Genomic DNA, 12048 nt, shown 5'->3' with positions numbered 1-12048 from the left:
TCTGTGAGTATCTCACAAACCTAATAACGTAGGTGACTTCTGAAATGACACACAAACGAAAAACTTTCCTGGTTTCCTGTTAATGGCTCAAAACAAGATGAAACCATGTCCTATTTAGAACATGAGAACCTGTAGATTTTTTTTAATAAAAAGTTTATAGATATTAGTGTGCATTTACTAACCTATTCTGAACGGTTGTTCCGTTTGAAACCATGTCCTATTTTGAACGGTTGTTCCTTTTGCAGTGAATCGTTGGAATCCTTTTGCAGTGAAATACTAAACGAGAGGATAACTAAACTCTATGGTGATGTTGCTATCAGTCAGGTAAACTATAGTTGTTTCAATTTTGGAAATCTTCTTTCTAGCCTTGTTTATGGTTGTGCAACTGCTTTTTCTCCTGACTATTACACGTTCACTGCATTTGTGCTCAAATATAAACCGAGTGAGTGAGCAATTGACGACCATGAGCCTGCTTAGTTAATATGTCTGCACGACGATTATTGCTTTTCCACTAAAATCACTGTTATTGGTATGTGTTATAAAAATAAGAGGTACGTGATTGTAAGATCATTACAAATGAAATATATAATAGTTACACGATTGTACGTGTTTGCCTCAATTCAGTGTGTGCCAATAGTCTGTGAGTTTTCTTTTAAACAAAAAAATCATCATCATTTGCGTCTCGTGATGAGTCCACAGGTGCTACATATCCATCATCAATGTATGTGTTGTCTTCTTCATCCTCCTCATCTGCTAACCCAATATCATACGTTTCTTCTATAAATTCATCAAGCGCTTTCTCAATGACACAAGCATCACCGGTTACACCTTCCATGTCAGACCCTCTCCACTTCACCAATACTTCATCACTGCTTGAAACACTCATGCCTTCCAATCCCACATCTATTGAATCAAGATCAATTTCTGAATTTTCAGATTCTGGCATGGCGAACAGATTTCGGGGTTTCATTCTTACAACAGTGCACCAATCTTTTTTCTTTGTACCATTGACATAAAATACCTGCTCAGCTTGTGAACCAAGAATATAAGGATCATCTAAATAGCACAACCGAGTTTTATCAATATCAATAATTCCGTACTGATCCCTTTGGTAGCCTCTTCCTTTGTTCTTGGCGGTAGGAACATGGAACCAGTTGCACTGAAAGAGGACAATTTCCTTTCCTTGAGGAAAATCTAGTGCAATAATTTTTTTAATCACACCATACCAGTCAATATTACCGGAGCTTTCATCTCCTTTCACAACAACACCACTATTTTGTGTGCATAGGTTTTGCTCTATCTTTTCTGTATGAAAAAGAAATCCATTGATGAAGCATCTGTTGAAAACACGAGCCCGATGGTCTGGTCCTTGTGAAAGTGTGTAGAGCAGGTCACTTGTCTTCCATTGTTGATTTAGTTTGCTGATCTGCAGCCAACGAAATATGCTTAAGTTATTTGCAAATATAATATGGAGCAACAGTTAGTGGATGACATTACAAATAAAACAAATTACTCACAACCCACCTTTCGCTCGAACCAGCCTACAAATTGTTCCTTGTGCCTTTGATCAACATTCCGTGTACTTAATTTTTTTAGTTCGTCCATATGCTCGCTACAATATTTTAAAATAGGGCTTCAGGTAATTCAAATTCTATGAAACATGCCAATGCATAGTATCAAAAAATAGATTTTGAAATAAGATCTTACTTTATCCATGGAGTAGCCTCATCACAATTTTGTAATATGTAGTGCCTCATCCGCTGCAGCTCACTCCTAGAAAGTGACTCGACAGTGAATCCTTTCTTAGTGTAGTCAATGTTGGCAAATATGCTTAGGCCAGATGGTGGTTCATTCACAGCAGCAGCTTCATGACGGTCTGCATGATTAAGCTTGGTTTCCACGTCTTGCAAGAAGCGACTGCAAAATGTCATGCACTCCTCTAATATATATCCCTCAGCTATCGAGCCTTCAGGGTGCGCTTTGTTCCGTACATAGGCTTTAAGAGTACGTAGATATCTCTCAATTGGATACATCCATCTATAGCACACTGGTCCACCAAATTTAGCCTCTTCAGCTAGATGAATCGGCAAATGGATCATTATATCAAAAAAGGCTGGTGGGAAAATCATCTCAAACCGATAAAGGGTTTCAGGAATCGAGGTGCTCAACTGCTCTAAATCTTCAGCACTCAGCTCCTTTGAACATATTGCATTAAAGTACCTACTAAGCTGAATCAATGGAAGAGCAACATTTTCTGGCAAAACATTGCGAATTGCAATGGGTAATAGTTTTTGAAAAATAACATGACAGTCATGAGTTTTTAGACCAGATACCTTACACTTGTTCACATCCACACTCCTCTTAATGTTAGAGGCATAACCATCAGGCATCTTCACACCTTCTAGGAATTGGCATAACCATGTCATCTCATCCTTACCCAATGTGTAAAGTGCTGATGGCAAGGTGTATTTTCCATTCCCGAGCACAATGTGTTGATCCTTCCTGATGCCTAAATGCTCCATGTCAAGTCGAGCCTTCTCGCCATCCTTAGATTTCCCTTCCATACCTAGCAAAGTCCCCAATATGCTGTCACAAATGTTTTTCTCAATGTGCATCACATCCAAATTATGCCTTACGAGCAATTTTTCCCAGTATTGTAGTTCAAAAAAATACTCTTTTTTCTCCAATTGTGCCATCTAGTTTCTTCCTCACGCTGCTTCCTTTTCCTTGTAGACTTCCCAAAAGTGATTTGCTCAAAACTTTCATACTGTTGCAGAACCCCTTCACCACTCAATGGCACTGGAGGCTCCCTTGTTTCCACAGTATTGTTGAAACTGGCCTTGTTCTTGCGCCACCTATGATCCATAGGCAGAAACCGACGATGTCCCATGTAGCAATGCTTGGATCCACATTTCAACCATAAGAAGTCGGTATCCTTGTGGCAGTATGGACATGCAAACTTGCCTTTTGTGCTCCAGCCAGATAACATCCCATATGCTGGGAAGTCATTAATTGTCCAGAGAAGAATTGCTCTCAAATTAAAATTCTTCTTCTCCTTGGCATCCCATGTCTCAACACCTTTTCCCCAAAGGTCTTTGAGCTCATCAATCAGAGGCTGCAAATATACATCAATATTGTTTCCTGGAGAGTTTTTATCGGGTATCAACATTGAAAACATCCAGAAAGGTTGTTTCAAACACAACCAAGGTGGCAAGTTGTAAGGGATTAAAATGACAGGCCATATAGTGTACGCAACATTGACCATCCCAAATGGATTGAAGCCATCAGATGCAAGACCCAACCGAATGTTACGAGGATCAGTAGCAAAATCTTTGTATATGTTATCTACATGCTTCCATGCCTTAGAGTCAGCAGGGTGCCTCATTTTGTTATCTTGGACTAAGCCCTCCTTGTGCCAACGCATATATTCAGATGTGGTCGAATTCATATACAACCTTTGCAATCGAGGAATAACTGGGAAATATCTTAGGATTTTCCGCGGGGCACGCTTGTTGGTTGCCTCCTCATGATTCCCAGAAATCGTTGGTTGCCATCTAGACTCACCACATGTTGGACATGTATCCATGGCTGCATATTCTTTCCGAAACAACAAACAATCATTGACACATGCATGTATCTTTTGGTAGTCAAGGCCAAGATCATGAATAACCTTTTGTACTTTATCCAATGTGTCCGGAACACAGTGGCCTTCTGGGAGAACAAGCCGAAACAACTGAAGTACGGCCGCTAATGCACTTTTACTAAGACCAAACATGCATTTAATCTGAAAGAGCCTTACTATAAAAGATACCTTAGTGACCTCCTTGCAACCTGGATACAATTCCTTCTTTGCCTCTGTTAATAGATTAAAGAATGCCTTTGCTTTTGCATTTGGCTCTTCATTAATATTTCCTATGATGTCTTCGTGTATAGCACCACTGATTAGCGTTGAAACTAGTTCGGTCACAGAACCACTGTCACCTGTTTCATCATCATTGACAACTGCTGCAGCATTGCCCTCATCTGAATCATTTGCTTGGTTTCCTTCTTCGATGAAGCTCTCATCAAACCCTCTAATAACCAAGTGACTCTGAACCTGAGATTGTGTTCTGTAGGACATGCATCGACATCTTGAACATGGACATGGTGCAGTTTCTCCTCTAGCAGTGCCACCAAATGTAGTTTGTATGAACTTTCTGAAATTTGTTTGCCACTCATTTGTCGTGAAGTGCATGCGCATCCAACTCCTACTATTCTGAGACATGGCTTTCTAGTCAAAGATTCAAATCACCAGTCGAGCCTTGTAACAAAAAAAACAAAGTTAAACTGATTTTCAGTCATAACCAGTATTGAGCTTTAAAGTTTAATGATAAGTTATTAATTCATGCAACATGCTTGGCTCTTTTGTGCGACTTTCTTAGCCATACTAATAAAACTGGAATGTGAACAACCATTTGTTTGAAGTAACATGTGCTGAATTGCATTGAGAGAAAAGAATTAAGTGTGTTGTGCATAGGCATTTGTTTGAAGCAATGTGCACATCTCAATGATTCTTGCTATCAGTCACACTTGAAAACATTTTGGTGCCGACATGCCTAAAATCATTTTGGTGCTGATGCTAATAACAATTTCAGAATTTGCCCTTTGCATCGCATTTTCAGAAATCACAGTTTCACATCCAGTTTTTAAAAAGGATAGTTAATACCAATATCTTTGTGCAGTGGAGTTCACAGTTCAAAAGGCAGTTTGCACATCTTGAGGAGAATTATAGTGAGAAGGAGAAAGAGGTTCTACATCGCAAAGAGAGCATGCTTCTTTACCAAGGTACATGATTCATGACTGCAATGTACCTTTGATGTGTGGCATTGTGAATTCCTAATCCTGAACATTGAACAAAACATCGAAGTGCAGAACTTACTATCGAATGCTAACATAAAACTGCATAAAACTTAATATAAGACTTCATGAATATGATTTTCAGAATACAAAAAGGATGGGGGTTACATCTAAGACACTTGCAGAACTGTTTAAGGGGAAAGGAAAGTGATACTCCATGTCCATGAATATGATTTTGGCATATCATACATGCTAAAACATTGAAAATATAGAAGAATTAAGATTAGGACATAAGTTGTTCTGAACTGGCACTAATGTCAACAACAGTAAATCAGTAATAACCATTCTCAATACTCAACAACAGGCAGATGTCTGAACTTACCTAGAACTCCATATATATGTTGATGACTTCTTGGCTCTTTGGCTATTGCTTGAACCTACAAATCAGCAATAAAGTCTAGTTAGATTTGCAAATAAGCTACTAGGAGTTTAGGATAGCAAGGCAGTGCTGCTGCTTGGTTGTTCCACTCAGTAAGTCAGTAGCAACCAACCACTAAGTAATATGAATGCCTTATGTCGGTTTTTTGTTGATGTTAAAGCAGGAATACATGTTTGGTCTATATATACTGGAATCAAACTGTCCTCGATTGATGATTGACATCAGAGCAATCTAATATTCCATATTACTTTTAAATTGCCAACAATCATATAATGCAGAGCAAATTATAAAGTTTTAGTGTGCAATCATGTTGAGTTTGAAAATGATGAAAATGATTCCAGAAAAACGCCAAACATGAACAACAAATGATGTTGATTCCATGGCTTCAGTTAGTTTTTCTTTGTACGTTTTCACCCTTTTATTAGATTGTGTTATGGTGTGAAATTATTGCTCAATTAGTTCTTATCATTTGTAGTTGGGGTCATATCTTTTCTTTAAGCGCAGTCCTGAAAATAACACATCTCTACAATACGAACTTCTCTCTTTTTCATATTCTAGGAGTTAGTTTTTCATATTTTTTCTCAAGCATTTCTCCATACTTCTCTCTTTTTCTACTTGCGACATGATTATATTTTCCTCTTTTTTCTTTAATACTATCTATTGCAGGATAATCTAAAGTAACGACGAGCAAATAGAAGATCGATGGATCTCAGAAAAATGTATGTTTTATTAACTCACAAAGTGCATAATAAAGGAAACAAAATTATCTCTTTTTTATCATAACTAAAATACTAAACTTGTTGTTTCTCTCTCTAGTTGCTATCGTATCTGCTTAAACAAAATGGTATGACCTCTCTGTCCTTCCTTCACCTGTGATAAAATGTTTTTTTAAGATTTGAGTTTGAAGAATAGTTTAAGTTGTCTACAAAGTACCTAATAAAAATACAGAAACATGAAAATCAATAAGAGAGTAAAACAAAATGGTAACATGTAAGAAATAGTTGTATGCACTTTGTCTATAGTTTTTAACTCTAAACTTTTCTTTTTTGTCTGTAAAAGAAACATAATGAATCCATTTTCTGATAGAAACAAATTTCTTTATACTAGATATTATGTACATGGACCGCCCAACCCATTCATCGCCTCAGCGTTGTACATATCTGCAAAGTTTTAATACCAGACAACTACTCATGTGAATGCAGCTATTTAGATGGGTCTCAAAGCTTTATAATCCTATTTTCCATGCATGTTAGTTCAGTTTTGTGTGGCTGTATTATCATACATTATGAATGCACTGAACATTATTTGATTGTTGTTGCTCTGTATATTCCAAAGGAGCTTCCATTGGGTTTGCTGGGAGTTATTTCTTGTCACTTAGAAGAACATCAAACGTCGTTGCAGGAAAACCAAGCACTGAGAATGAAGGCTCGGAAGAAAAAACATAGACCAAAGATAATCAGAGAGAATAAGCTAGCCAAAGTCAGAAGGAACACCTGAAGGCTGAAGGCGTGAAGTCCCTGGCTGAAGGCATGGAGTCCCTGGCGCGTGGAGTCCCTGGCTGAAGGTTGAAGGCGTGGAGTCCCTGGCGAGTGGAGTCCCTGGCTGCTGGTTGTTTTCAGCCAGGAGTCCCTGGCGCGTGGAGTCCCTGGCTGAAGGCTGAAGGCGTGGAGTCCCTGGCGAGTGGAGTCCCTGGCTGCTGGTTGTTGTGTGTCCTGGCTGGCGGCAATTTGAGTCCCCTGCAGGCAGTGGCGGTTGTAATATGTACTAATATAGGCATGCAGACAACAATTGGAAAATTGTATGATTCATGTGATCATTTTCCTTGTATTCTTTTCTATTGTTGGTTATATACCAGATTTTAGAAGATTCTTGTAATCCTTTTCCTTATATTCTTTTCTATTGTTGGTTATATATCAGATTTTAGAAGATTCTTGAGATCCTTTTCCTTGTATTCTTTTCTATTGTTGGTTATATATCAGATTTTAGAAGATTCTTGTGATCCTTTTCCTTGTATTTTATTCACCTGCGTGTTTTATTGATGTGTGTCTGAGAGCACAAAAACTTCTAGATTGTTCTTTGTATTTTTCTTGTAACGTATCAATAAATTGAATATATTTCCCATCGCGATCCAGATACAAAACGCAAAGTTGGATCACGGCTTAGACATGTCGCGCGCGGCAGGTCCGTATATACTGCGATTTCCTTGGCCTTGCGCGGACATGAGAGTATATGACATAGGGTGGCCTCACCCTCCCTGCACGCCCGGTCGGTTTGGATGAAAAAAAGAATTCTACGCACATGTCGCGTCTCGCTTTACACTGCTACTAATGCTACCACTTTACTGATGTTGTAATATCCAGTGAGCCACTAGGGACATTTTTGCAACAACTGTTCTAGTGATAGCAATAACATCTTTCTCTTGCAACGAAAGTCGTGATTATTGCAACGCACAAATAAAGTGGCAAAAAGGTGCATATTTTGCAACCACTTTTAAAGGCTGTGGCAATAACTAACACGTAATGCTACAACTTTACTGATGTTGTAATATCTAGTGAGCCACTAGGGACATTTTGCAACAACTATTCTAGTGGTAGCAATAACATCTTCATGATTATTGCAACGCACAAGTAAAGTGGCAAAAAAGGTGCATAAATTGCAACCACTTTTAAAGGCTGTGGCAGTAAGTAACACCTAATGCTACAACTTTATTGTTGTTGCAATATCCGTGTGACACTAGAGTAATTTTGCAACAACTGTTCTAGTGGTCGCAATAACACCTTTCTCTTGCAACGAAAGTCATGGTTATCGCAATGCACAAAAAAAGTGGCGAAACGGTCCATATATTGCAACCACTTTTAAAGGTCATGGCAATAAATAATATCTAATGCAACAAAAATATTGTTGTTGCAATATCTGTCGTGGCATTAGGGTGATTTTGCAACAACTGTTCTAGTGGTCGCAATAACACCTTTCTCTTGCAACGAAAGTCATGGTTATCGCAATGCACAAAAAAAGTGGCAAAACGGTCCATATATTGCAACCACTTTTAAAGGTCGTGGCAATAAATAACATCTAATGCAACAAAAATATTGTTGTTGCAATATCTGTCGTGGCATTAGGGTGATTTTTTAGTAGTGGCAGCTGCTCCTGCCCCGAAGGTTCCCCAAGACCCATCGCAAAACACTGTCCATACTTTGGCATCTTTATTTGTTTCTTCATCCTGAGCCCCTGGCGTCCAGTCAGCAATGAAGTCTGCTAACGCCTGGGACTGGATCGAAGATCTATGCACATAATCAATGCAAAATTCATTGAGCTCTGCAGCCCATTTTCCAATCCGCCCAGTAGCTTCTCTATTTCTCATAATATCCTTCAACGGCTGCGAAGAAGGAACAACAATATTGTATGCTTGAAAGTAATGCCGAAGCTTCCTGGATGCCATCAAAACAGCATATAACACCTTCTCTAATTCTGTATAGTTTTTCTTTGATATACTAAGAACTTCAGATACAAAATACACTGGGACCTGCTTCTTGACTTGGCCATCAAGCTTCTCCTGGACAAGTGCTGCACTTACCGCTGAGTGCGAAGCTGCCACATATAATAACAAAGGAGCCCCTGGCGTTGGTGGAGTTAATGTTGTTAGATCTATCAGATATTGCTTCAGTTCCTCGAAGGCTTTTTGTTGGCTTCGTCCCCATTGAAAGACTTCGGCTGATTTCAGCACTTCGAAGAATGGTAAATTTCTTTCTGCTGATCTGGATATAAATCTATTAAGAGATGTCAACCTCCCTGTTAATCTTTGGGCCCCCTTTTTTGTAGTTGGTGGCTCCATTCGAAGTATAGCTTCAATTTTACATGGATTAGCTTCAATTCCCTTTGTTGAAACCAAGCATCCAAGAAATTTCCCCTTCTTTACTCCGAAGACACATTTTTCTGGATTCAACTTTAAGCCAGTTTGTCTGAAACTGGCGAAGGTCTCCTGCAAATCAGCAATATGATTTTCCTGTTTCGTGCTTTTTACAATGATGTCATCAACATAAGTTAGCACATTTCTGCCTATCTGAGACTGGAGAACCTTCGCAGTCATTCTGCTGAAACTTCCTCCAGCGTTTTTGAGCCCCTCAGGCATCCGAAGATAGCAATATGTGCCACTTGGGGTTATGAAGCTAGTCTTTGGCTCATCTTCCTTCTTCATCCAGATTTGGTGATAGCCTGAGTAACAGTCTAGCAGACTCATGAGCTCTGAAGAAGCTGCTGCATCAACTAAAGAGTCTATCCTTGGCAACGGGAATTCGTCCTTCGGACAAGCCTTGTTGAGATCTGTAAAATCGATACACATTCGCCACTTGCCATTGGCCTTTTTTACCATAACAGTGTTAGCTAGCCATTCTGGGTACTTTACTTCTCTGATAACTCCTGCACTGAGGAGTCTTTTGACTTCATTACGAGCACCTTCGGCCTTATCATCAGACATTTTCCGAAGCCTCTGCTTTCTGGGTCTGAAGGATGGGTCAACATTGAGCGAGTGTTCAATAACATCCCTATTTACTCCGCAGAGATCATTGGCTGACCATGCAAAAACATCTTTGTTGTTGAACAAAAACCTTATCAAGGTTTTCTCCTGCTCTTCGGATAATTGAGAGCCCAACAGCACCTTCTGCTCTGCTATGTCCTCACATAAGAGCATGGGCTTCGGCTGATCTGCTGAAGCTGCTTTCTCCCTTCTGAATTTGTACTGCTCGCAAGCTTCAGCTCCATCTATGTTATGGATTGCTTTTGAGTCAGTCCAGTTTCCTTCGGCCCTTCTGGCAGCTTCCTGACTTCCATGAATAGCGATGGGTCCTTGATCCGAAGGTATCTTCATGCAAAGATAGGCAGGATGAAGAATTGCTTCGAAAGCATTGAGGGTGCCACGACCAATAATTGCATTGTAAGGGTATTCCATGTCAACAATGTCAAACACAACTTGCTCAGTTCTAGTGTTGTTGATGAACCCAAAGGTCACTGACATGGTGATCTTGCCCAGTGCTACAATCTGTCTTCCTCCGAAGCCACAGAGAGGGTGCGTAGCATCATGAATCTTATCTTCTGGCTCTTGCATTTGTCTGAAGGCCTTAGCAAATATGATATCAGCTGCACTGCCTGTATCAACCAAGACATTGTGGACCAGAAACCCTTTGATAACGCAAGAAATAACCATAGCATCGTTATGAGGAAAATCCTTGAGCTGAAGGTCCTCCTGGGAGAAGGTGATTGGGATGTGGGACCACCTTGACTTGATAAAGGGTCCTTGCACTCCAACATGTTGTACCCTTCTCTGCGCCTCTTTCTTCTGCTTTTTATTGGCTGGTTCTGAGCACGAACCACCTGTAATCGGGAGCACCAGCTTCGGGTCCGAAGCAGCTCCAGCTCGATCGTTGAACGAAGCCATCAGCTCAAAAAAGTGGAAGTGAGTTCACCGGAGGTGGGCACCAATGTTGGGGACTTGTTCTCAAATGCTATGAATTAAGAACAAGGCAACATAAAATGTTAAATGTTAACGTCCTTCGTCCATGAAACATTATTCCCTTGAGGATAATGAACCTTGGACGAAGGTTGATGAGAATATAATTACGAAGGTTAAGTCTTCGTAATTAAATTCTAATAGATTGTATAAGATAATATAAAATGAAGGGTATCAAAGGTAAATGAATCATAAACGAATCATATTATAATATATTAAATCATTGAATACAGCTATACCTCTGCCTTGGCAAAGTTTGGTTCTCGAATGATGCGATTGCAATTACAGGAATCCGTGAACAGTAAAGGAATACTGTTCACTATTTATAGACACAGGACACAGCCTGTGAAGAATTACAATTATGCCCCTCATAAAAGTTTACAACATTGACTCAAACCTTTATGGACTAAAAGGTCATTCTATCTTTAAGTCGGTTTGTAATACCGAAGCTTCATGAAGAGGAACCTTCGGCCATCCCATACAAACAACTTCATCCGAAAGCCGCTTCTTCCTACAAGACCTTCGGCGACGAAGCATAGTCCCAACAGCTATCATCACGGACAGTGTTGAGACGTTCTCGCAGCTTGGTATTGAGACCCCTGCAGAAGTGATCTCTCTTCTTCTCGTTGGAATCAACATGATAATCTGCGTACTGGCACAGGTCATTGAAGACCTGAGCGTACTGCAATACCATGCGGGTTCCCTGGTTGAGTGCCAGAAACTCATTTAGCTTGCGATCAAGAATTCCTGCTGGAATATGGTGCCCTCTGAAAGCAGTCTTGAATTCCTCCCAAGACACTTCATGACCACCAGGTAGCATAGCACGGAAGTGGTCCCACCATGTCTGAGCAAGGCCATGAAGCTGCTGCGCGGCGAAGCGAGTCTTGGTATCATCAGGGCAGTCTCCCGTGAGGAGGGGAAACTTGGATTCCACGACGCGTAGCCACACGTCGGCATCCAATGGATCCTCTGCCTTGGTGAACAAGGGCGACTACGTGCTCAGGAACTCCTAGTAGGTCGCTGCGACTGGCCTCCACCATACTACTGAGGGTGGGGCTGGCGCTGCAAGAGCTGTCGCAGAATCTCGTTCTGCTAGGCCATCAGCTCCTGCACTGTGGGAGCTGGAGGAGGTGGCGGGGGAACTTGCTCGTTATGCCCGCGACGCTGCCTAGCTGCCATCTGAAAATAGAAATTGTCGCCAATGTTATCTCAATCCACAAGTTCGAACGACATGCTATTCTCTCATATGGAAAGAAAATTGCCATAATCA

This window comes from Zea mays, chromosome 5, assembly GCF_902167145.1.
Source record: "Zea mays cultivar B73 chromosome 5, Zm-B73-REFERENCE-NAM-5.0, whole genome shotgun sequence".
Lineage (NCBI taxonomy): Eukaryota > Viridiplantae > Streptophyta > Magnoliopsida > Poales > Poaceae > Zea > Zea mays.
This window is presented reverse-complemented; position numbering follows the sequence as displayed.